Source organism: Terrapene carolina, unplaced genomic scaffold (genome assembly GCF_002925995.2).
Source record: "Terrapene carolina triunguis isolate 2854851 unplaced genomic scaffold, T_m_triunguis-2.0 Scaffold112, whole genome shotgun sequence".
Taxonomy (NCBI): domain Eukaryota; kingdom Metazoa; phylum Chordata; order Testudines; family Emydidae; genus Terrapene; species Terrapene triunguis.
This window is the reverse complement of record NW_020664463.1, coordinates 11,549,103-11,577,053: the sequence shown is the minus strand read 5'-3', so window position 1 is coordinate 11,577,053 and position 27,951 is coordinate 11,549,103. Positions and strand designations below refer to the sequence as shown.

Here is a 27,951-nt window from a genome sequence, read left to right as displayed (position 1 = left end):
AATCCAAGACTTTGATCTTTGTGTAGCTTCAGGACAAAACCCATATTATTCTTTCTCTGTCACTGACATTGTTTCTCCTTGCCAGTACACACAACATTTAAACTCCTTTCAGAGCATCCTGGGATGTCATACTGGCAAATCAGTTTTGTTAGCGAAATTTTTTCATTGGAAGGAAGGAAGGAATCAGACACCTGGGCAGTTTTGCTTCCACATAAATCAGCCATTAGCTGCTACCAAAGCCCCTAGATCAGTGGCTCTCAAACTTTTGTACTGGTGACCCCTTTCACATAGCAAGCCTCTGAGTGCGACCCCCCCCCCCATTATAAATTAAAAACACTTTTTAATATATATTTAACCCATTATAAATGCTGGAGGCAAAGCGGGGTTTGAGATGGAGGTTGACAGCTTGCAACCCACCCTGTAATAACCTCGCGACCCCCTGAGGGGTCCCAACCCCCAGTTTGAGAACCCCTGCCCTAGATCCTATGGTGATTAGCCACATATATTTTCCTTAGATATATAGATAGACCCTGGTGGCTCCTGGAGTTCAGAAGTTCATCTCCACTGTGATCCCAATTCCAACTACTTAGCAAAAGACTAAGATCAGGAACTTGGTCTGCCTATATTTGAAGCATCTCGGGTGAACCATTGTCAGAGATAAGACATCAGACTAGATGGACTATTAGTCTGTTCTAGCCGAGTATTTTTCATGTTCATCCCACAGGTTTCCACAATGGTTACAGAGCAAAAATTGTAAGCATGTTTGCAACTTAAAATAATGTTTCAGTTGATATTGCTCCATAATACCTTTCCATTTGTGTGTCTAGCCATAAAAATTGGAGTAATACAAACCTTAAGAATGTATTTCTAATAAATAGTAAAAGCTTACGGTGGACTGGTAGCTGCAGAAATGCAATCAGCAGACCCATCTTGAGGAAGAAAGGGGGACATAGTTTAGGAGAGAGAAAAAATACTAGTAATGCCATTATATAATATACTACAGCAACTTTTCCCAAAATTAAAGTATCCATCATTATTTAGTATGAAAAGAGCATTTAAAAATATTGGTTCTAATTTACAAATGCAGTATGATAGTAGGAGGATGGTGTACCCTGCTGGGAAAATAACAATTCTCAGGAAATAGAAGGCTTGGAGTTTCCTTTTGCTTCATGATCTATGTACTGTCACACCATATGGTTTAAATATGTCCAAGCAGATTTAATTATCATTTATCACGACACATTCAGTATTTTGAATTTGTGGCAAGCAGCATATTCTTTTCACTTTATCTCTATAGCCTTATTCCTTATCTTGCTTACTGTGTGAGCTATTGTCAAAGAACAGCTAACATAACTCAGTCATTTACTATTTTGCTGCTTTCGACCATAATACCATGCTGTCTAATTAATGAAACATCTTATCATGCAAACATTCTACAATGCTGTGTTCTTTAAAAAGAGGCCATGCGTGAGCTCAGCTAACAGCAGTATTAAGTGTCTGTTAATATTGCTCTTAAAACTTTTAGGGCCTCATTCACCCTTGCCCTGCACTGTGTGTAGCTTTTTCACTTTTTTCAAAGTGGGTGTGAAATGCTACCATTCTGCTTTGTAGATCCACTTCGCACTCACTTTGCATGGGAGCAAATGGTTATACAAGGTGCAAGACAATAGTGACCTAGGTACTTAGGACCTAATTTTCAAAGCATCTTTCACTCAGAACCTCTGAAACTCAGATCCCTAGGGCCTTATCCTGCTCCCATTGACATCAATGGCAATTTTCTCATTGACTTCAGTGGAAGCAGGGGCAATTTTTTAAGCAAGGATTTGAGGTATATAGTATTTCCCCAAAAACAAAAGACCAGATCCTCAGGTGGTATAAATCAGTTTAGCTCCACTGAAGTCAACAGAACAACACTGGTTTACACTACCTATGGAGTTGGACCTAGGACATCATTCAAAAATACTTAAGCTTAGATTCTCCACTCCCTTTCATCTTGTACTGTGTGGAGTGGGTGTAAAACACCAGTACCCTGATTTGATAGGATTTTATATCAATTATACTACAGGTACAATTTGCATAGCCATTTATAAGATAGGAGAGAATTCAGTTGCCAAAAGAATAGAGCCATCATGTGGTGACAGAAGTCAAGACAGTGGGCCTAATTTTTATCTCATTTACGCCAGTGTAAATCACAATTAACTCCATTGAAAGCAGTGGGGCTACACTGGTATAAGTGAGAGGAAAAACACCTCCTGAAGCTGAGGGGACTGGATGGCTCAGGAGCAGTGGTACTGGAACTAGGGATGGTGGGAGTGCTCGCTGCCATATCCACTGGCTTGAAGTAGTAATAACACCCCAAATACATGGTTTCCATCATCAGCACCCTCACTATAAAAATTGTTCCAGCATACTTCCACTTCTGAGGTACTGGTACATCTCCAGTTTGGCAATCAATATGAAATGAGTTGGTGGTTTAAGTCCATTTCACAGTGTGTCTGTCACAGAAACTACCACTATAATTAGTAATCTAAGGGCACGGCTACACTTGCAGATGTAGAGCACTTTGAGTTAAACCAGCCTTCGGAGAGCGCAGTAGGGAAAGCACTGCAGTCTGTCCACACTGACAGCTGCAAGCGCACTGGTGTGGCCATATTTGCGGCGCTTGCAGCGGCATTGGGTGCGGTGCATTATAGGCAGCTATCCCACATTGCAAGTGACTGCAACGTGCTTTTCAAATGGGGGTGGGGATGGGGTGGAGTGTGACAGGGAGTGTGTTGTGTGTATGTGGGGAAAGAGAGTGGGGTTTTGGGGGGGCTGAGAGCATGTCAGCATGGTGTCTTGTAAATTCAGACAGCAACAGGGCTCCCTTCCCCTCCCCCCCGCCTCTCTCTCTCTCACACACACAGCATTCCACACTAATGGTTGCTTTGTCTCGGAGCAGATAAGCAGCTGGCTGTCAGAAATGGAGCTTTCAAACGGCATATCCGCATTCCTATAGCAAGTTCAAAATAATGAGAAGAGTGGCCACTTGACATAAGGGGATTATGGGTTGTTTCCGAAGGCTGATCAGAGCGCAGTAATGCAACAACTCGTTCACACTGGCGCCGTGGCGCTCCAGCGGGGGCGCAGCAAACGTTATTCCATTCGCCAAGGTGGAGTACCAGCAGCGCTGTAGCCGCGGATTCAGAGCGCTCTATGTGCCTTGCCAGTGTGGATGGGTAGTGAGCTAGTGCGTCCGGGGCTTCTTTATTGCGCGGTAACTTAGTCAGCAGAATGACTAAGGGCAAGATATAAATCTTGCTTATCCCAGGTGTAACTTCAGTGCCTTAACCAGCATGAGATCAGAGTCAGACCCTAATGACTGAAGTGCATCATAAACCTCTTGTGACACCTCAAGATGCATTTCCCTACAATGTGCTCCATAGCATATTCAGACTCCAGAAGAAATAGTTACACTGAGGTGTGAATCTAGGGGTATGACTATACAGCAATCATGGGGTGTGATAAGAATGTGTGTAGACACACCCAAGCTAGATTTAATCTAGCTAGCTCAGGTCCTGGAGCAGTGAAGCCATGGTGACATGGGCTTCAGCACAAGCCAGCCACCGGAGTAATTACCCATGGTTCCAGGAGGGCTTGTACAGCCCGCGCTGAAGCCTGCACTGCCATGGCTTCCATGCTCTGGGACCCTAGCTAGATTATAGCCAGCTTGGGTACATCTACATGAATTCCAGTCACACCCTGTGATAGACACGCCCTTGGCTGTGTTGAGGTGCTGTTCACAGCATTGAGTGGAAAGCTGATCCTCGTGGGACGACTTCTGTAATTTTCATGTGCAATGATGATCACAGCCCTGCATTCTGCCCTCATTCATACCTCAGTAACTCCATAGACTTCAGCAACTTCAGTGGGGCTGCACAGAAGTAATGAGGGCAGAATCTGGCCTTTACTCGTTTTCAAAAAAGTTACCACTGCCCTGGCTAATGGGGATGTATTTTATCTTCTCTCTGATTCCCCCAGCCTTGTCTCATAATTGAAGATATGGTAAGATGGTGGGTAACAGTTAGTTTAGAACTAGAGCTGTTCGGAAAATGCAGAAACATTCAAAACATTTCAATCACTCCTATAAGGTGGTCAAAAAAGCCAAACAAATTAGAAATTTGAACATTTTTGACCAGCTCTACTTATGATTGGGTTCTTTCTCCAGTTCTACCATTGATTTGCTGTGTAGTTTTCAATAAGTCACTTTGCCTAAGTTTACGCCTAGACCAGGCAGATTGCTGGTGGGTTATTTTATTTGTTTTTTATTTTAGAATTTGTTTAATAGAATCACTCTAAAACTACCTAGTTAATCACATATTAACTTTTGTATATTCACATTTTTATTATTGTTTCCTTCATCCTCCTTCCCCATTCCTTCCGAATGTTTACTGCACCTGCTCATTGCGTCTTGTCTTAAATTAGTTCATAAATTCTTTGGGGTGGGATTGCCTTTTGTTTACACTGGGTGTAGCACTCTGGGTCCCTGATCTTGATTGGGGTTTCCAGCTCCTGCCATCCATACTATGGTGATAAAACCAATAATGTCCTTCTGTAAAATTCAACAATGAATAGTACCTCAGAAGGGTAGGGTAGCATGTAATGAATGTAAATACTTTGAAGTCTTTAGATGAAATTCACTATACAAATGTCATTTATATTCTTTATTGTTGCAAAGAAATCAAACTGTCAACCTCTGATAGCAAAGGACTCAATCTTTAAGAAGGCACTTTACAGAGAAAGTAAATTTACTGTATCCGTTCCTATGCCACATACGTGTGCGCTCACACACATGCACACCAGAGGCTAAATAACTAAAGCAGCATATTAGGAGAGCTGGAAAATGAGCCTATTAGCAGAATTGAAAGACAACATTTTTCACTGAAGAAAAATAAGGCTTTCATAGCATGCACAAGTGTGCGAAGTAATGTTATTGCATTCCATTACAGACATTTTCCCACTCTAACTATATCAAATATGTATGATCTTAAAAATAAAGTGAGGAATATTATAAATTAATAACAATCCTCTGCATTTACATAGTGCCTTTCATCTGAGGATCTCAAAGCACTTTCATCTGAGGATCACAAATATTAAAGGAGCAATGTCCCATCAAATCTAGCCCCAAATTAAGGTTTTGTAAAAATAAGTTTCTAAAACTTTAAACATTATCTAAAACCAACAGAAATATTTCTGATTTTAAAAAAAAATCCAGTGGAAACAGATATTTTAACAAACATTTCCCTGCAGTATTTGCAAGTCAAGCATTGCATAGGTATGCAAGTGCAGGAGAACCTGAAATTGAAAGTGACTGGAAACTAAGTATTCTATTTTCATTCCAAATGGAGAGAAGCACACAAGGTAATCAAAGAACATATACAGGGAAAAGTAAATTAGATTTCTAAAATGTGTTCTGGTTTAATGAACTAAGGTGGTGTTTGCTACCTGGGTAAGGAAACTCATTTATTTTATAAATACATGGGGCCAGATCCTGACCCTTTCCCCATTTTCCCTTGTGCTAGTCTGGCAACATAAAAATATGTGGAAAGCTGGTTTAAACGACTACCTGGATTCCCCTTGCAAAGGAGCATCACCTGCTCCTGGCTACCCCCAAAATAGGGGATGTGCTGAAGGTGAAAAGGGGACTTGGACATGACCAGAGCATAGTACACTACAGGATCGCTGGCTGGTAGAGAGCACCTTGGGACATTGTTAGAACTAGGCAGCTGCATATAGTTTAGAGCAGTCCCTAGGCTGCTCTAAACTATGTATCAGGGGAGGTGAAAAGGTAATGCAACACCACCTTTATTTCTCACCACTCTGAGGTGCAGTAAGCAGAGGTTCTGCACTCCTGACAATCTAAGCCATTATTTTATTTATTTATTTATTTTTAATCTGAGTGTCTCCCTTTAATAATACCTCATAATGAGACAGGTAAGTGTTATTGTCCAAGAGCAGAACTTTACATCTCAGTAGTGGTGTATGGACAAATTCCTGAACAACAGATTTCCTGGGGGTTATTTTTCCAATGGATATCATTTTCCCACTACTTCTCAGCATAGTGGTGTTTTCTAAGTGTTTCTGAACTTTGTAACAAGGAGGCAGAAGGGACTGGTCTTTTAGTTAAAGAATTGGACTATGACTCTGTGGTTTGGGTTAGTTTCCTGGCTCTGCCCCAGACTTCATGTGTGACCTTGAACAATGCACTTCATTAATTTCAATGGGATACTCACATGAGCAAGGGTTTTCAACAGGATCTGTCTTCAGATCTAAGGGCTTGATCATGAAGTCTGAACTCAGGCAAATTCCCATTGACTTTAGTGGGACTTTTGCCTAAATAAGGCTGTAAGTAAATGCACATGCTCCAAGGACTATGGCAGTTGGATATGGTTTCTGATAACTGAGCCAATACTGTAAAGAGTGTCGGTACCCATGTAGCACATCTTGCTCACTATTTGAATGTACTCATAAAAAATCTTCCTAAATCCCCATTGGCTGATGCAAATTATGATAGGCTACAGCAGCTCCACCAAATCTGCTCATACTCTGGGCAAGTTTCAGCAACACAGAATGACCACGAAATAATGTGTGAATTCTCCTACTGTTCTGCCGCAGAAGTTAACACATAAACACTATTCCCAGAGCACTGCATGTTCCTGCTCGCTTCTCTGACTGGGCTGGTGGACAGGCAAATAAATGCTCTGAAGGAGGTCATGCTGGCTTTGAATGCAGTAGAAATACAGCAAAATGTTTCCTTAGCAGAGGAGGACAGAATCAGTAGAAATTGTGTTTATGAAATTCTTAAAAGTATTGCAGATAAACAGGAGGTGGAAATCTTATGAAAGAGATATAGATAGTGCCTGATATACACAACTCATTTAGGAGAATATTGCTATTATAATTAAAGCAGTAACAATAACTGATTAAACATTATTCTTGTGAATGCCTACAGTAGTAGTCTGAAAATATGTTTGTAAAGAGGCTGCAAAAATTGGATTTGTTTAAAACTGGGGATGAGAAATTGAAAGGATATTATATGATCTTGTTTAATGCTCTGCAATGCCTTTCCTACCCGATTCTGGTCCTTTCTAAAGTTGGACAAGTATTTTGGATGGAGAGGTGGGGAGTATTTGTGATCATTCGTCTTAAAAATATGAATTGGTTCTGACAGTGTTTGTGACTCCTTTTTATTTACATTTACATCAAGAGAGTGTCATGAATTTGTGTTTGCATGAGCACTCAGGATGTGTTTGCATGGCCATCTTGAAAGCTCTGTGGCATAGGGGACAAAAACATGATCATGTGACTTGAGTAGCCAAAATTACTGCGTCAATACCACATACTCCTAGTAACGGTCACCACGAGCAGTTTATCAGGCTGCATAAATAGCAAGTAGTGATATCAATAGTCGCCATGAGTGGCTGGTGAGTAATAAACCCTTTATTAATAAACGTTTAATAATTTTGAATAATCCAAATCTCATCATGGCTAATTCACCAGTAGAAAAAAAGGTTATATTGAATAAATTGAATAAATTGTTCCCACAGCTCTAGTCTAAATATCTGCCTGAATCTGCTACTACCTCTCTCCCTGGCCAATTCCAGTCTCTATTTCACTCTCTCCCCCTGCAAATCCATCTCTGTTATTTTTCAGTTTCTGTGATTTATTCTTTATTTGTGGTCGAGTGGCATCTGGGGACATGAAGCAGTGATCCGGGCCTCACTGTGCTACATGCTGTATGCTCTTTTCCCCAAAGAGTTCACAGTCTCCCTCTGTGATTCTGGTTCCAGTAGATCCCTAAATCTTCCCACTCTTTGTGCAGATTCCTTCAGTCCCTGGCTTTAAACTTCTCCTCTCCTCTTGCCACTTTGGTCCTGACATTTTTTCCTGAACAACACCCCAGACATTTTTCTTCCTCACTCCTTCATTCTCTCTATACCTCTGCAAATTCTCTTTTTTCTTCTCACGCTATTCTCTCCGAGGTTCTGAAACCTCCCTTTCTTTCTTCTATTCTGCGCCAACCCTGAAGCCTGCGTACCTACTGATTCTGGTCCATACTTCTTCTGTCTCCTTCCCCATTTCCAATTCTGATATCTCTTCATCTGACCTGCTTTTCAGAAAAATCTGATGTGTTCTTAGAATGGAGATGGGGGGGTTGTTGTCTTGTCCTGAGATAATCTTATCAGGTCATGAAGTTTGAGAATGAATTTGGCAATTTATATAGGATTCTTTATAAGGGTTTGATCCAAGGCATCCAAATTGAAAAACTTTACTTTCCTTACAATATTACATTCAAAAGCATGGGCAGGTGTTAAAACCCAACACATCTCGCAAAGTGAATATATCTTGGTCCCGTCTCTGTTGATTTTCATTCCTGCAGTGTGCCCCATGTGCAATCTCATAATAGTGGATATTATTTTTCAAGATGCTTTGACATCAATCAGAGGATCTTTCATCTATTGACTATTTATTTCAGCTAATATTTCCCCTGATAAGGCATCAGTATCTTCAACTGTTGTCATTCCAATCTGAGTTTCAATCTTCCAATTTTGGCCAGGTCATCAGCTACCTCACTCCTGTATACAACATGTGATGGAATCCATTGAAAAGTCAATTTATTCCCTCTTTTCCCAATCCTCTGAGCCTCCTTATGAATTGTTAATAGTGTTCTATTTTTTTCAAAAACAACTGAGGATCGCCACCTGTGAGTCAACAAATATCTGCTTCTGTTCCTGCTCTGTTTATTTCTTGCAGTGCAGTGAGAATCGCTTTCAGTTTGGCCATAAAGTTTGAGTTGATATCTTCTGAACTAGTGCTCTTTCTTGTCTCCATCCAGTGGCCTAATGGAGATACTACACCACGACCACCATTCTTGATGGATTTGTCTAACGCATCATCAGTGTAGACAAGAATCTGTTTGCCTTGTGACTGATACTGTTGTGTTTGGGTGGCTTTTTCTACAATCTTCCTTACTGTGGCCAAGTCTGTGTGTTCCTTTGAGCAAAATTGCTAAAGGGGGAGACACTAACGCAAATAGGTTAATGTGGATGAATTATTGGACATACAAACTTCTTGAGACACACTACCTCCTAACATCATCAAGTTCTTGAGTTTATTCAGTAGACTTTACACACCCTCCAACACAAGATGATCATTTCAGCCTTGATTTTGTTTTCCAGTTACTGAGCGGTGATGACATTCATGTAGGGAACAAAGACAATTTCCAAAATGAATTAGCTGTTCTCTTCTATGATTCTCAAGAGGTTGAACATCAGACTTGTGTTCACAAATTGCTATTGGAGTGGATCTTATAGCTCCAGTTATCAGGTGAACTGCAGATGACTGCACAGTGATGATCCTAGCAAGATTACTAGGAGCACTATGTGACCAGACACAGTAAGGAGTGGGTTGAAAGGTAAAAGAGGAGTTTTTCAGTTAATTGCTGTGCCTTATTGGAAACATACTGCTCAATGGGATATGATCACTCGATAATTGTTCTATTCTGTTCATTCCCTCTGAAGCATCCGGCACTGGCCACTGTCAGAAGACAGGATACTAGACTAGATGGACCATTGGTCTGACCATTCTTATGTTAATAAGAAAATAATTATCGGTGAAGCTCTAAATGCACACATTGGAACTGCAAAGGCTGAATATGAAACAGTCCATGGAAGGCACAGTATTGGAATCAGAAACTCTGATTGAATACGATCCTACAGACCTGTTTGGCACTGAATGTAGTGCTTGCAAACACACACTTTCAGAAGAGGGAAAGCCACCTCATAACTTATGCCAGTCAAGAAAATGAGTCCAAAATTGATTTCTTGTTAATAAGACAAAGCAATAGGTCACAAATAATCAATTGTAGGTAATGCATGGCAGGTGCACTGTGAGCCAGCACAGACTATTTCTTATGAACTTCAGAAATGCAGAGACCTCAAACGTCTGAACCCCTGGGCACTGGAAACATCTAAGTGGTGGAAATGTAAAGATGTGAATGGAAAGATGTTTAAACAAGATGTAATGCATAAACTTCCTGACTACACACAGGGATGAGTGGAGGATAACTGGTACAAACTATAGTTAACATTGCTGGAAACAGCACATGAAGTCGTAGGAATGCTGAAACCAGTGCCAAAAAGGATACAAAGGGAGACTTGGTGATAGAATCCTCAAGTTAAAGAATGTTGACAAGAAAAAGGTAACCTTTAAAAAATGACAGGCCAGTGATAAGATGGCATATACAGAGGACAAAAAAAAGTATTTCAACCGCTAAAAAATTGGCCTGTGATGAGCTATATAACAAACTAGGTGGATATGAGGGAGAAAAGACCGTCTGCAGACTCACTAAATCAAGGGGTATTAACAAGTTTGCTTATATTAGAAATGAACATGGTATAATGCAAATGAATGGTAAATAAACCAACAGTCTGGAGTGATCTTTTTGAAGGCTTGATGAATGAGGAGAACCCAAGGAAGGAACTAAGAACATGGAAGCTGAACCTGGGTGTGATAGATTTCATACAGGAGGAAGAGGTTGCAGAGGCACTTAGGAAAATGAAAAGGAAGAAAGCACCTGGGCCTGATGAAGTACCAATGGATGTGCTGAAGTAAATTGAGAAGGAAGGGTACTCTAAGCATTCGAGTATTTTATGAGCCTGTTCAATGATATTATTAAGAATGCATGATGAATGGTGTAAAAGCTTTGTAGTGCCCATTTTTAAACCTAAAGGAGATATTACACCGTGTGCTAATTATTGCTCAACGACGTCACATGCTTTGAAAATATGGGAGAAGGTTCTTGAAAAGCATCTGTGTGGAACAGTTGGAATTTGGACAGGTTGGTGTGGATTTATGCTGGGAACGAGCATGACGGATGCCATATTTGTCCTAGGAATCCTCATGGAGAAGTTCAGAGAAAAGGGATGGCAACTCAGTATGGCCTTTATGGACTTGGAAAAGGCTTACGGTCATGTACCAAGAGATTTAGGTTGGTGGGGTTTGTGACAGAGAGGTGTGCCAGAAGCTTATGTCTCTCTTACCTAGGATATGTGTGATGGAAACACTACCATAATCAAAACCAGTTGGGGCTACAGCAGAGAATTTCCAGTAGACGTTGGCCTGCATCAGGGGTCAGCACTGAGCCCTTTTTGGTTTGTGATTGTTGTGGATGTGATGATTGAGGTTACACAAAAGGAGCCACTTTGGAGTTGGCTGTTTGAGGATGACTTAATGATATGTGCAGAAGATTGTGAGACTGCAAACCAACTTTGAACAGTGGCAACACGGTTTTCAGCAGGCAGGAGTTAAAGTGAATGTTGGTAAGACTAAGGTTTAGATAACGGAGGGTGGGGAGGACTCACCATAAAGGATATTACAGGCAGAAATCTTAGATGAGTGAAACAATTTAAATATCTAGGATCAATGGTTGCTGACAATGGTGCCCTCCTGAGTGATGCCGAGCATCGTACAAAATCTCCTTGGTGCACATGGCGGGAGCTGACCTCAATTCTCTGTGATAAAAAGATGCCAATAAAGTTAAAAGGCAGAGAGTATAAAACTGCAATTCTATCCATCCTAATGTATGGAACAGACACTTGGTCAACCACAAGAAAAGAAAACAGTATGTTCTCCACTACGGAAATGAAGATGTTGAGATGATCAAATGGTTCGACAATCCATGATAGGAAACAAAGTGAGGTTGCAAGGGGCCTAATGGAGGTTACCCCAATTGAAGAAAAGTTGAGGGAGCCTAGGCTATGTTGGTATGGACATGTCTAGCAGAGACCCAAGAGTTATATTGATAGAATGGCCCTTGCAATGATCATGGATGGAAGACAACCAAGGAGGAGGCCAAAGACTCAGTACATGGACTGAATATCAGTGGAGCTTAGAGAGATCAATTTACATAACACCCAGGTGTACGATCTTTAGTTTTGGAAGAAGGTTATAAAAGGTGCCAACCCTGGGAAGTGGGAAGGAAGAAGAGTTTGTGACCAGACAAGTAAGGCATATTCAAATATTGGACAAGCTATCGGGCAGTATGTTGTTTTCTGTGTCCTAACATGTGAACCCCCTTTGGTACTGGCAGAACATCATACAAGATTCAATTTCTTCTTTATGTTGGCTGTCATCTTCCTGACTTGTGGTCCAAATCTGAATTCTGTTCCCAAGGTCATTCCAGAATATACTGTGTTCCTCTCAACAACATCATCTTCTCGATTCAGTGTCAATTTCAAACTGTAGTTGAAATGCCTTTGATTTATGGTAAAATAGATGGACTTTATTTTTGCTGGATTCAGCTGGAATTTGTTAATTTGCCCATGTAGTTACAATTTCCAAGTACTCATTCAATTCATCCACCAATAAAGCTATTTCACGACCTGTGATGTGAAGTGCAATATCGTCTGCATACATGTATACTGATAATTTAAAGCCACCTGGCAGTCCAGAGAAGTACAGCAGGAAAAGTAGAGGACTTAAAATTGAATCCTCAGGAACTCCCACCCTAAGAGGCCTTGTTTTTGGAAAAAGTACCATTTAGTCTTAGTGTTATTGTCCTGTATCATATGGAGTCTTTTATCTAAAGATACATCTTACACAGATTCCCACCTCACTGCGTTTCACTAAGAGCTTATCATGTCAACCTCAATCAAATGCCACACTGACATCCAAAAAAAGATTCTTACTGATGACTGTGGTAGCTTCTGTTGGAATCTGTGGAGAATGGGCTGACAGAAGGACACCAATAGGTCCATAATGGAGTGCGAGGACTTGTGTGCCATTTTGGGTAGGTTCTCTCTTCACCTCTTTTAAAAGCTACTGTAGAAGCCTTGCTTGTACCATTCTTTCCATTATTGTGCAAAGGTAACTGGCAGGCTGATAGTTACCCAGAAAAGAGAGGTTTTTGCTAGTCTTAAGAAGAGAAACAATAACTTCTAACTTCCACCTATTAAGTACCTTCTCTTTTATCCACAATTTGTTTATGATGTCCAGTAATCTGGCTTTAGCCTTCTTCCCAAAGTGCTTTATTATACAACCAGAGATGAGGTTCAGTCTAGGGGATCTGCTTGGTTTGAGCTTCTCTATTTCATCTTCTAATTCATGTATGACAAAGATCTTTCCACACCCAAAGTAGGGAGACACGATGGATGAGATGATATCTTTTATTGGGCCAGCTTCTGTTAGTGAAAGAGACAATCTTTCAAACTTACACAGAACTCTTTTTCAGGTCTGAGAAACGTACTCAGAGAGTAACAGATAAATATAAGGTGGAACAGGTTGTTTAGCATAAGTCATTAGCACATATTTCAGTATTTCCTTGTCTCTCTAATATCCTGGGACCAACATGGCTACAAAAACACTGAATAAAGCCAAAGTACTCATTTAGATCTATGTGCAGATTTTAAAATTCTCTTTGTCTTTCCTCCTTAATACTCCATCGTGTGCATTTTGCAATGGTTTTGTCCTCATCATTATACTTGAGCCTGATAGTCTTGGCATAAAGTTCAACCAGAATATTCAGAGATTTTTTGTCATCTAATGCCGCTACACCTCCACTTTTCAGGAGATTGATATATTTCTTTACAAAAATGTAAGCCTTAGTTTATTTTCAATTCACTTTAGTATCATCCATAAATCTTTTCCTCTCTGAGGATCCAGCCTTTCATAATTCTCTTCCCAATAACTTAATCTACATTGTTATTTTCCACAGTGACCTCCTTTGAGACTGCTGCGTTGTTGGCTGGCCTATTCATCTCCAGAGTTCTTTTCAGCCTCCAATCAAACCTGATTCCATTCCTTCATAAGACTTTTTATGCCAGTATCCTTCCAAAGTGCAACCCATTTCTTCCTCTTGCCTTTGGGATGCTCTTTTTTGCCAATTTCTGCACAGCAGATTCAAAAACCTTGAGATAGTCCTCTGTTATATTTCATAGGTGTTTGATAAATAATATTCTCAAGTCTGTCTGTGCAATAGAACCAGTCAACCTTATGAAAGTTCCACCTCCTGTTTATCAATTGAGAGCTCATTATCTTCCTATTCAACAGGTGAGTACAGGGCAAAGATCACTTCCAACACCTCCAATACATTCCATGTGCAGCTCATGGACATGCTACTGCTCACCAAAGTTGCATCTAATGTTGACTGTGTGCTATATAATCTTAATGTATAAATCATAGTGCCAGCATTCAGGACAACTAAATCATTGTCAGGGATGGTCCCTAGCAATGTTTCATTCACATCGATTGTTCTGTTCCATCAAACTTAACTTTAAGCATTAAAATCTCCATAGATTCGGCTACAGTATCGTAATGCTATCACAAGATTCTCTTTATCAGTTGGGCTCTCATCAGGATGATAGACATTGACAGCTCTTAACTTCTCACCCCTGAACTTGACAGTGATACCGTCTAATTCAGTATGCTCATTCATCTAATACATTTCCATATCTTTTTCATATCTGAGTGTCTCCCTGACAATAAACATCAGACCATCACCAGCTCTTCCACTGCATTCCTTTCTCAAGCAGTCAATGCCTGTAATAGATAAACTTTGTCAGAAAACTGTTTGTTGTATAGCAGCAATATGAATATTTTGCTTATAAAGAACTTTTCCAATGTCCCCAATATGGTTCCAGTTGCCCATTGCATTCAAATACATGGCATTAAAGGTGGCAGCAGCATATTTGTCAACACCTCCCCAGGAAGCACAAGAGGTGACAGGTTGATTTCCCCTTATGCAGTAACGTATTTCCAAACTCTCTTCCACAACTTCATGGTGGGAATGTGGTTCTCAGAACCCCGTTAGCCAGAGATTTCCTCTGGGAAAACCCCAGTACCACAGTACAGTGGGGATGGTCTTTATTGGGGAAATATTGGATATGGTGAACAAGTCAGCCCTTGCTGTGTGAGACAATCTTACATTATATAATCAATATTACATTCATTGTTAATTCAAGGATAATGTGGAGATCTTACTCCATGAAGGAAACAGAATGCAGCATTCAGATCTAGATCTTCTCAATGAAACAGCATGTAGATTGGCTCTCTATTTTCATGGTGAAGAGGGAGAAATTTAAATAATATTAGTTATTACATATCATATTCTTTTAATACATTTCATCCCAAAGGAACCCACCCCTATTCATAAAGCATCAGTGAAATGCAACCACCCTTCTAGCATAGGGCACCATGAGATCTTACTATGTCCAAGTTGAACAGACAGGGATCTCAATTGATAAAGATCTCATCCATAACACCCTCATACAGCAAAGCCAACAGAACTGTCTAGCCCAAAGAGAAGAAGTGGTTGAGTTTGAACCTATTGATCCAGAAAGGCCAAGTACTTCAAACATGCTTAAACAACTAAGCTATCACCCCCAGTTACCTCCTCATTGGGTTTTCTTTCCATACCTACATTTACAACACTTTCCTCTCTTTAATTCCCATCCGTGATTTCCCTTTCTATCTGGTGTAGAACTTTAGCAAGTTGCCAAGAGTCTCCTCCAGTTCACCAATACAAAATTAAGCAAGAGGATGGCACACTGCTCTGGGTCTAATTTCTCATCAAGGCACAGGGGATTTATACAAGTACTCCCACTAATAGTAATGGGAGTTAGTTATTGTATGCAAATCCCTAGCACAAGGATGGGAGGAGAAAATCTTTGACTGTAGAATATTATAGAAAAAATCTATTTACATGATTTTATAATGTATTTTGTGTATCTGCTCTGTGCTGACAGATTCCATGGAGACTAAATATAAAGGAAAACATAAGTGACTACAGAATATGCTTCAATCTATGGGTTCAGATGATGTTTAAAAATCTCTTGACCTAGCTTTTTGCAGTTTATTACCATACATCAGAGAAATCCCTTAGCTGACACAGCACTACAGTTTGTTATGCTGCATGTTTCTCATTTAAATCAACTGCAGGGAATTTCCAACGAAATGTTAAAAATTAAACAACATAAATCTTTATTATTGCAGAAAGAGTCACATCCAACCTTTTCCATGGATCAATGTATTTGACACTCTTGCTTTTTCGGGTTTTTCTCTCTCTCTCTCGCTCTCTCTCTCTCTCCCCCATCCCCCATGCACACAATAGCAGGGATTAATGTGATGTGCCTACAAAGAGATTATTTGAATGAATTGCACAGCAGATTAAGGAAAATCTCATCTGGAGCAGCCATCAAAATAAAACCTTTACTTACTAACAGAAGACCATATTCTCCCCCTAAGAATATTGGGCCAGATCCTCAGCTGTGGTAGAACTCTGAATGGGATAGGGGAGCCCAACGCCGGTTGTAAGGTTCAGCACCGAGCAGGGATTCTTTAAATTCCACTGGTTTGTAATGACCCGCTAGGGGCCATTGCACCAGCTGGGAATCCCCAGAGTGCACTTCATCCACCCATGGCCCTTCCCACTCCTAGATGAACCCTTGAATACCTTCTACCCCCTCCCTGTGGAAGAAGACATATACAGCAGCCAGGAATCCCCATTCCAGGGAAGCCCTTTATGCCTCATTAGGGCAGCTTTCTGTTCTCTTTGCACCTCTGGAGCAGCACAATGGGAATGTAGTGTGAGCCAGGATCTGGCCTGTAATATACAAGATACAATAATGTAATTAAAATACGTTGCCTTTCTATAGTACCTTGCATTTGGAGATCTCAGAATGCTTTTCAAATAATATGTCTCACAGCACATCTGGAAGACATATTATTACACCCATGTTACAGATGGGTGAACTGAAACAAACAAGTTCAGCAGATTTCCCAAGGTCATACAGAGGGAAGATCTGGAAAAAGAACTAATTCCTAGATTCACGGTCTAACCACAAGAAAATAGTCCCAATTAGGTATCCTCCCCATTCCAGTTTATTATTTCCCAGTAAATTTTAGTAGTAATTTTACATATATCTAGCTCTTTCCATCCATAAGGATCTGAAAACCTTATATATTTTACAAGATACATCATCTGTAATGATTTGACCCATCACTGAAGTATAGCCACCTCTGAACTGAAATGTAGCAACTGTTTAACAATGCAGGACTCCTCACAACAGTTTAGAACAGAAAGTGAAGAATACCTTAACTAATTGAAACTACAGGGTAAATTTTTAGTGACCTCATTGTCTAATTACGTAAATTGACATTTAGACAGGAAATACAGACTACTCTATTTAATTTTTCAGTGTATTGGACCTTCACTGTATTTGCTCGCATTTTCTTGCTTCACATTAAAGTCTTTCTCCCATTCCTTACACATGTAATATCTTCTGCATCTCATTTTAATTATATTTTTGTTCTTAAGCATTTCACATGTAGGGCCAAATTTTGGCTCTTGCTACATCTCTGGCACAGAGCCTGTCACAGCTGTGTGATCTGGCTAGGGTCTCTGACCGCAGAGGTCTGCCTGGATTCTGTAGAGCCAACCTCTCCTCAGGCAAGATTACTTGGTATTGATGAGGCCAGGAGAGTTTGTGACTTCTCCCCATGTAGGAGCGGGGGCCCTCCATTGAGCTGGAGAGGCTGAGGAGACACAGAGCATGTGGTTCCAAAGGCTGGGTTCTCCCCGGGTGTTTGACAGACTGTCATGGGGAACCATTTCAGGGTATCTTTACTCTTAATGTAGCCCAAACAGAGATTTTAGTTGACTCTTTGTGGCAGCTCCATTTCAGCTGTCATGGTACTGAGGCCTGTGACATGCCTCTTGACTCTCAGACTCTCTTCCCTCACATGGGTCCACCACAGCCCAGATAGATTAACTTTACCCACACAACAAAGGGGCCCATCTTTTCTACCAGGCATCTGGGGAGGAGGGTGTCTGAAAGGCCAGAAAGTGGCTTAGTATTGATTGTATTTAGTCACTAAGTGATAAAGAGCCTATCATATGATATTTATACGATAAATTTTAACAGGTTGTAAATGTTAAGTGTTATAGCCAAGCCCACTCTTTCCTACAAAGGAATAACCAGTATATTTTGTTTGCTTCCTTAAAAATGGTTACCCTTCTGCCTCTCTCATCTTCTGAATGGCAGCCTGGTGGAGTGTGTGAGTACCATGGGGGTGCTCCAATCTGACATGCATGGGCACAGCATGGAAAGAAAGAGCATCCTGAAACCATGGTAGGATGCTCAGTGGGTCCAGGTGTAAATGAGCTGCACTCCTTAATAGCTGAGCAAATGGTGATAGCTTCATCCCAATAGCATTGTGAGTTTAGGTCTCCTTGGTGCTCCACCATTTTATACTGTTGTAAGGGGCTACTGTATAAACCAGTCTAATGGTTTGGCCCTTAATGACTTGCTAATTAATTAGCTCAAACATTCTTGAAAATGGAAGCGGTGCGTGTGTGAATATATAGATACCTTTGTGAATATACATATGTGCTTACATTAAAAGAGTTTTCAAACTTATTACATTTCAATTTTTAACCCCTTGGGATGGAAACACAAATTAATTCAATCAACAGAATAGTTTCACTGTAGCAGAGTAGTGGAGTGATGGCTCCACCAATGTCTGCAGAAGTGTGTGCCAGTGCTTGGTTCTGGGCCACCGTTTAGATATTACTTCCATTTCTTCTTACAAATGATATATGTAGCCTGGCCAACAACTGTAAGTCCCGTCCCTGAGCCATTTCCTTGACATTTGGTTTTGAAAACCTTCTTAGGCAATCTTTCTGAGCCATGCGGTAACTATATCCAAACCACCTGAGCTTGTACCTCTCCATGTCTACACTTAAAATGCTATAGTGGCACAGCTGCAGCGCTGTAGCACTTGTGTAGACACTACCTCCAGCGATGTAATCCACCTCCCCGAGAGGTGGTAGCTAAGTCAATGGAAGAATTTTTCTGTTGACCTAGTGCTGTCTATCCCAGGGGTTAGGTCAGCATAGCTACCTCTTTTAGGAGTGTAAATTTTTTGAAAAATCCACACCCCTGAGAGAAGTAGCTATGCTGATGTAAGTTCCCAGTGTAGACCAGCCCCAGAGTCAGCTGTCTGACTTTTAATTCACTGCAGATATCAACGCTGCTCATCTGGTAGGGTCTGGTGTCTTGGATATACCTGGTCAGAATGCAAATTCCCTACCAAAAAAAGTCTACAAAGATCCCCTTGATAATAATTAAAGATGAGTTACGACAGATGGCTGAAACGCTATTGCAATAGTATCCCTTTTCCATGTACTGTGTGGAAAGAGTGAGCATTTGACTGCAACAAGATACTATATTAGTCCACCAAAAACAATTTAAAATATTTAGGAGAGAGAGATCTACCAAAACAAAAAAAGAATCTGGCATTCTATACCTGAGTGATAATAGGAATGCAAATACTAATAATACATTATTAATATTATCCATGTTACATTGTAACACTAAGAATAAATTAATAGTGTTAATACAATTATGCATTATATAAACTGCAAAAGTTCCAAAGAAGAAACTTCATCAAATTGTTGACATTGGTAAACTAAAATCTTTAGTAATGAAAATCTCAGAGATTTGGGCCCAACCCTAAGAAGACTTGCACACAAGTTTAACTTTATGCATACTTCATGCACAAGACTTATCTGGGCCTTGAGATGTAAAAAGTAAAACAGCTGTAGCAATCATTAACATTAGCTAGGAAGTCTATTTGCAACAAATATATCTTGGTGTTGGATATGCTAAAAGCCTGACCATATCAGAATATCCCATAGCCCAGTGGTTAGAGCACCCCCTGAGAAGTGGTAGTTTCTTGTTCAAATCCTTTCTCCCCATCAGACAGAAGGGGAATTTAACCCAGGCCTAATAACTGGGCTAAATGTTATAAGGTGGGGCACTCCTCCCCCCCCGTTTTGTGTGGCGTGAGGCAGGTGCCTAACTTATTCTCACAAGAAATGACTTAGGCACCTAAGCCATCTGACCCCAGGAGAGGGGTTCCTGGCTGTGGATTACTAGCAGAGACAGGAGCCTTCCAGCTGCCCAGAGTTAAGTGCCCACACTGTGAGAAGGGCAGGACTTAGGACATACCCCTCTCATCAGCATCTCCTATTGGCTAGTTTAGACAGCCCCCTGCCTAGCATTCTGGCTTTTGTGGATTGAATTCTTAGGTGTTTCTCTCCCCCTATGCAATGTATAGAGAGTCTGGGCACCTAATTCAGGCTTTGTGAATCGTATTGGTGTTCCTGTGATTTTCAAGTTGTCTATGTCCCTTTGTGGATTCAGGCCTCTGTCATCTTGTGCTGCCTGGAGGAAACTAGCTGCTCTAGCTCCCCCTCTGATCCATATTGGTCAGTTGCAACAACCGGATGGATGAGTGAGGGGTCTTGGCTTAACTGAAAGAACAATAACAGAATAAATGAGTGGTTTAAGCCTTATTGCTTCACTACGAGACACCTGGCATTACTCCTGAATCTTTGACTCAGGCTGGTGAGAGTTTCCTTGACACATTCCTCTTCATTGGATATAGGTTGTCAAGGGAGAACCTACATCAAGGATGCCTGTGTATGCCTACTGACAAAACAAAATGGAAAAAATACAGAATGGAATAGCTCATTGCTGCTTTCCCTTCAGCTATTCGGTTTTTTTTAGTCAGTATTTTGTTCTTTGGGTTTAGAAGTTTGGGGAATCAGTGAACGTACAGAATCATTATGTAATACTAAATTGATAGACTAATATGCCAATTTTTGTGTATAATCTGAAAATCTGCCACAATAAGTGTATGGAATATTAACATTTACCCACCCACCATCCTGCAGTTTTAACTCATGTTTGTAAAAGAATTGTCCCCAAGAGTATAATATTGTCTCATTGCATGTGATCATGTAATGAAAGACCCTGTTATGTAGAATAGGGGCAGGATGGCACAACACCTTGATCTCTTTTTAAAATCCTAAAAAATTAGTAATTCAAACTGTCTGCTGTAGCTTTTAAATTTCTGACTAGACATGCTGATCTAAAATATAGAACTCACTGTTTGTATTTTTATCCGATTTGCTAAATACATTTGTAATTACTCCTTTCCATGTCCAATGCCTGTGCATATTATAAATGAAGTGTATTTCACCAGCTGGAATGTGCTATATTCAAATAGTGGAGTTGAAAGCTAGGAAGCCATACTGTCACACACAAGAGTTAGGTAAAATATTGCAAAGAGAGAAATTGGGATTACAAAATGGTACTTAATTTCCTCTATATTATAATTGAACTGAAGCAGTTTTGAACATACAAAAGTGTATTATTAAGCAGCCTAATTTAAATGTAGCTCCATTCCCAAACAATAAATAATATACATCTGGCTAGCATGAGTCATCACTTTCACAACAGTGTCTATTCCTGTTTTGCAGGAGCACAGTTTACATAGTAAAAGGTAGAAGAGATAGAGGTATTATTAAGAATTTAAATTACATGCAGAGACCTTTGGGTAGATTTAAGGCTGCCTTGCACTGAGGTCAGTCTCTTCTGAATGCTTTTCAGATCACAATGTGATTGGGGTGGGAGTGCTTGAAGAAGGGAGCAAGAGCAATTGAGAAAACAGCTCATAAATCACTGCACTGCTTCTTCCCTATTAATACTGCCCTATTCTTGTGTGTATGTGTGTGTGAGAGAGAGAGAGAGAGAGAGAATCACCCCATGATGATGTTGCTTTTACAAAGCATTTGCTTTTCTCTTTCAGAGAAATAGGAGTATCCTATTTCAGACTAGATACCGAGATTACCTATGTAGGTCTGCTTAAATACACATTTAAATTAGGAACAATGAAATCGTCAGTGGTTTTGTGTGTATGTGTCTGTGGAAACACATCATTAAAAATCAGACTTTTACCTCTTGCAAGATGCTTTTTTGCCCCAGAGCCTATTTAAACTCTGGGAAATTAAGTAAGAGTACTTTAGACCTGTCTAACCTTAGCTATTTTAATTTGTAGTAAGATGCAGGAATCAAACTATTGTATTGTTACTAAGCAAAAGCTACTAATTGCCAGCAGTGGTACCAGACACTACTACTTGCGTCACTGTTCCTAGGAGATGCTATTCAAGTGTCTTAACACATCCTCGTAGCAAATAGTATTTGCACTTGCTGTGCTCAGTTTCAACACTAATTGAGGCTTGGTTGTACCATACACAAACACACGCTTACCATAGTAACCATGTCTTCATTAGCAATTAATTTTGTTCCAACCAAGGCGTATCTCTCTAGATATATGCATGAAGATAGATAGGGCACAACTCTCACAGATAGTATTTATTTTTAACTGAATCGCTTTATTGACGAGCAATGCGCTAGGATCTAGCTGTGTACAATTCATTCAAACTAAACTGGATCATGTGTGGCTTTGTCTTGATAAATAAATATTTTCCTTAGAGCTGTAAACTAGATGTTTTTTAAAAAAATCTGAAGTAAATAAATTCCTTGCTGATGCCAATAGATGTATTAAACCTTAAAACCTTAATCTTGAAAATAAAAATGTATGTGATAAATATCCTTAAATCAGTAACGATGTTCAAAAATGTAAAGCCTGGAGATTTAGCAAGACTTGAAACATCCTCAAAAGAGGATTGCTTCTCACAGGGTTACTAAATGCTCTAGAATGTGCATAACCCCCAAAATGCCATTTATCAAATAAGGCTCTTAAACTGGAAGTACACTGAAAAACCATCGTAATAAATAGGGAGCGCGACTGTAGAAGGGGGGAAATGACACGCGTTCTAAGCGATGTTGTGACAAGATTATTCCGCATTATCAACTGATCATTATTTGGATAATAGTTATTATGCTAAAAGCAGAGTATATTACTCTGTTAAATCCGGATCAAAACTTTGCATCATAATAGACGCTGAACTCTTCCCCCCGCCTCCTTTTATTTTGGCATGTTTCATATGATTTCCCTCCTCAGTGTAATTAACTTTTATGACACAGCCTTTAACACAGAGCCTTTATGATGAAGAATGACAAGCAAATCACCACATCCTGTAGGAATTGTTTGAAGTAAGTATCAGGCTCGTAGGGACATTTCTTTTTTGTAAAGCAGCAGATGCAGTTGCACCGAAGAACAGCCTGGAGAAAGGGGCTGGGGCGGGGGGGGGAGTGTCTCCCTGCAGCCTAGGACTTGCTGGCCAGGGAACCGAGCGGTAAATGTGGAGTAACCCAAGCTCTCGCCCTGGTGTGCTCGGGCAGCAGTGAGTTACCTGGGGCTGCTGGGCTCGTGGCTTTTCGGGTGCCAGCGGAACTCGCCCCAGCCTTCAGGGCGCGCTGCTGCCTTGAGAAAACCGGGGGAAGCGCACGGGAAACCTGGCTGGTTGCAGGCTCCTGCCCCTGACCCGCGGCTCCCCTGGCCCGCCCCCCTGCGCCGGGAGCCACTGGCGGCGGCGGAATTACCCGGAGGGGCCAGTGAAGTCTGCGGAGCGCCTGGGCAGGGCAGCGAGGCCGGGTCCGAGGGGAGAGGCAGCCCGGCGCGGCGGCGCTCCCCTCTCTTCCTCCCTTCCCCGCCCGCCCGCCAGCGGCAGCCAGAGCTGCCTTTCCCCGCCTGCTGGTGGGTCCCAAGGCAGGAGGGGGAGATGGGATCCGCTCTGTGAGCCGCCCGGCTGGAGTCCTCCTTCGGGGAGCCGCCGCCGGGCTCGAGAGGATCCCAGCGCCGCTGGCTGGCTGGCTCTTCCCCGGAGGAATCTGCCCGGCTCTGCTTAGGTGAGTGCCCGTGTCGGTGCAGCGCGCCAGGGCTCGCCCTAGCCAGGCAGGGCTCCCACTTCCACCCCCAGCCGGGCGCTGGGGTATAAACCTCGCCCCAGCTGGGCCGTGCCCGGTGCCCCGTGTGTGCAGTACTCCCCTATGCCCCTCTCCTGTATTCAATACTCCCTAATGCCCCATCCCTGTGTGCAGTTCTCTCCTCTTCCCCATCCCCGCAGGGCCCCCAGTACCCCATATGTGCAGTACTCCCTAATGCCCCCCAGCCCTGCGTGCAGTACTCCCCTATACCTCGTCCCAGCAGGGACCCCCAAAAGTAACTCAAATCGCTTAGCCCTCCCCCTCCCAGATCTAGCCCCATCCCTGCGCTGACTCCTCAGAGCAATCCAGTGCAGCATGCACCGTGCCCTCCGGCGCTAACCCCCTCCGTGTGGGCTGCTCCCTAAAACTCAGCCTGGTGGATTAAACACTCCCGCCCGTCCTGAGCACAGCCCTGCGGAATAACTCCCCAAAAGGCCGGTCCTCCAGCCAGCACAAACCCTCCTATGGCTCCGGCTGGGCATCGAAAAGATCAGGTTAGCCACCTGGGAACGGGCCAGGGTTAGAGGCGAGGCGGGGATCACGGTGGCTCTAGCCAAGAGGCGCAACAGGAGGCGAGGCTCCCCGGGCTGGCGGCGCAGGCTGCACCTTGGGGTTTGCTCGGGAGCTTGTAGGGATGCGTTTGGAGCCCGCTGTAGCGCCAGTGAAGTTTGCAGGCAGCGTCTGGGCGCTTGGGACACGGGAAGCCAGGGCGAGGTGGCCACGCACCAAATCTGTCATGGAGGTGTGGAGGAGGGCAGAGGAGAGCTAGGGAAGGAGATTGAGTTTGGTGGCGATGGCTCCTGTGCACCAGCGTGTCTCTCTTGCACTGAAAGGTACCATCCCCTCCCCTCCGTCCGGAGAAGTCATGTGGCTGTCAGGCATCTCCCTGCAGCACCTCTGGCTGTCTCTTCCAGTGCGAGTTTTACCTTGGCAGTGCCAGTGGCACAGAGCTGCTTTCGCATTGGGACAGGCTTGGTCTCTCTGGCAGCCACTGACTTGTTTTCTTCTTTGGTTCAGCAAACAAGTGTTGCGAAAAGTGGCTCTGGCGTGAAAATGTGTTAGGTTAGTTATATGGGGGGATGGAGTTTTGTTAATGTCTTCTAACTCCCTGCTAACAAGAAGCAAGCTCCCTGTCCTGATTCATGGCAGCCTCACCACAAACCTCTGAGGTAGGTGAGAGAGTCATCTTGACTCCTGGGAAATGTAACTATTGGGTGGAATAAGGTCGATGGGGGAAGAGGAGCAATTCAGCAGTAGTGTGAGAAGCTCTTTTTCCACATAGCAGTTTGTCAGCTCCGAATTAGGAAACTTTCTGTGGCTTCTGATGTGAAAGGAAGCCCGTATTGCATGTAAATAGCACTGCTCAGTAAAGTGATGGAAAGAAGAAACTGTGAGATAACTTGTTTGTTTGCTCATTATCCAGACTTCTGGCACTGCGGTTGCTCTGTGTACATTTGGATTCCCAATCAATAATTATGTATGGCATTCAGGTGTTAATCACTTATTAGAAAGCTCATTAATGATGACTTGTTTCCATGACAGTAAGATTCTTCAGGCTATCTTTCTGTCCAATTTGGATTCCTATGTTTCCGAAGAGAAATGGAAGGCTGTGGGGATCCAATTGTTATCCCAGTTAGAAAAAAACAAAAAGTACCCCTTCTTTGCCCCCCCCCCGCTTCACAGTGAGTGGTATATTTTGGGAGGGGAGAGAGATGTGTAAGAAGCAAACATACTGCAGGGTGTCCTGATGTTTTTAAAAATATATTGGTTCAAAATACTTTTGAGGACTGTTCATACTTCATAAGTTTGTCATTTTGTTTTGCCATGTATTTAGGAGTGCTATGATCCCATGACCTGTCCTTTCAGTGTTTTCATCTTATAAATCCTGTAGTTCAGTTGTTAAGAGCAGAAAGCTGGGAATCAGGCACCACTCATTGTGTGACCTTGCTGTTGACTCACTGTATGACCTTGGACAAGTCACTGAACCTCTTTGTACCTCAGTATCACCACCTATAAAACGGAGAACAATGATGCTAATCTTTGTGAAATGATTTGATATAATTGGTCAAAAGATGGTTGAAATGTAAAATATTAATTAATATTTATTTTAGAAAACTTCAGTACATTACATCTCTTTTGTACAATTGGTAAAGATAGCATATATCATCACAGAAAACGAGCAGACATAGACATAATCTAAACTAATCCCTTTCTAACCTTCATCTATTTTTTTAAAAATAAATCACAATTGCACCAGATGTCAACTAGTTAAATTGGTGTCTCGTCAAGGAAGTCAATGGAACTCCGATGATGTACATCAGCTGAGGCTCTAGCTCAGTACATTTTAAACTTTTAAACTATTCCACTGTGTCTCTCTAATTACTGATGGTTGGTTTTCTATCAAATCAAATTAAATTAAAAATGTGGACTCTTCAGTAGTTGTTCTTTTGTTTATAGGAACATTTTTTATATTATAGAGTATAAGAAATAATAGACAATTGGCCAAAAACACAATAGTAAAACAGACACAATGTTATAAACTAGAACAATACTTTGGATTGTCTGCTGTACTGTCATGAATAATCTAGGAAAGACTCAAGCACTTTACTTGAAAAAAATTAAAGGGACACTGTGTTTATTTTAACAGAGAGATGGTTAAGTGGTAACTTGATTACAATCTATAAGAACCTACATGGGGAATAAATATTTGATAATGAGGTCTTCAATCTAACAAAGAAAGGTAAAACACTGTCCAATAGCTGGTAGACAAATTCAGGCTAGAAATAAGTGTAACTGTTTAACAGTGAGGGTAATTAACCATTGGAACAAGGGTCATGGTAGATTCTTCATCACTGGCAATTTTTAAATCAAGATTAGATTAAATTTTTAAATCAAGATCTTTTTCTAAAATATATGCTCTAGGAATTATTTTGGGGAAATTCAATGGCCTGTGTTATACAGGAAGTGAGACTGGATGATCACAGTGGTCCTTTCTGGTCTTGGAATCTGTGAATCAACTTGAAATATAGTCAATTTAAAAAAAGTTACAAGTAGTTTCAGGTATTATATTGGGACATGCCTCCTACCAATTTTTGTGGGCCCCCCCCCCAACAATCACTTTCTATTATTTTAAAAGGTTTTTTTCCCCCTCCCTGGTTGCTTTGTGAAAGAACTAGCAGGATCAAGAAGGGAAACTAACAGATTCTACAGGGGAAACAGTGGAACTGAACATATAGAAAGTATTGCACAATGCCCAGTTAACACGGGGGGGGGGACGGGGGACGGGACAAACAACAAAATATTGTTTTGTCTCTAATTTATTTCAGTTATTCATTTTAGATGCTACTGGTAACAATAATAGGAAAACAATGTTCAGTCAGAAGTATGATTTCTTTTCTTTTCATTTCTTTTCTTTTCTTTTCTTTTCTACTGACACTTTTCCTTTTAAGTCAGTAACCTACAGCAGGAATAAAATAAACTCCTTCTGCCTTTCAAATGCTGAAGATACCCTGGAAGGCTGGACTCTGGCATTGATTCGTGGAAGTACTTAAGCACATGCTTAACTTTAAGCACATGAATAGTCTACTGACTTCTATGGGACTTTTATGCTTAAAGTTAAGCATGTGCTTAAGTGTTTTGCTGAATCAAGGCCCATTACCTTGATTTTGAATTTCATTATCTCCAACAATTTAGCAACAAGACACCTGACTTAAATCGTTTCTTGAGACGTTATGACCATATCAGCATTACTGGCCCTAGTGAAATGACTTTATAGCAATGCCCTGAATCATTTTGTAGAAAAAGAGAAAAAAAAATACACATGGCACCTTCTTACTCAGCATATTTGCTCCCTATGCATTACTGAATCATGGTTCTTTACTTAACTATTTACCCCCTTTCACCCAAGTTTTCTTACTATTTAATGCTGCAGAGCTAATACAAGTAGAGAAAAATGAGCTAGATTCTATTCAATATTGCACATGCTCAGCAAAACATAGTTAAATTCTAACTACATAATCTTTTTTAGTACCGATGATGAGGAACTATATTTCATCTTAATTTTCACAACCGTGGTAGAGTTTGCACCAAAAACTTTTTTTTTACTTGTAAAAGAATCACCTTTGCTAAAGAAGTCAGTGAGAGAATATACATAAAACCTATATTATTTTACAGT

The 27,951-nt window shown here is 41.3% G+C and overlaps 1 protein-coding gene across 3 annotated transcripts in view; it reads left to right on the top strand.

Annotated features, from left to right (window-relative positions):
• Positions 1-27,951, top strand: part of SHISAL1 (shisa like 1) — a 160,816-nt gene that overhangs the window by 21,297 nt on the left and 111,568 nt on the right. For 2 of the 3 annotated variants that reach the window (XM_024213639.3, XM_024213615.3), the window contains exon 1: positions 23,584-23,699. The exons of the other annotated variant lie outside the window; for it this stretch is intronic. The gene's annotated coding sequence lies outside the window, so the exon portion shown is untranslated. Of the gene's footprint in view, positions 1-23,583; positions 23,700-27,951 lie in introns of those variants that run through there. 3 annotated transcript variants of the gene reach the window in all.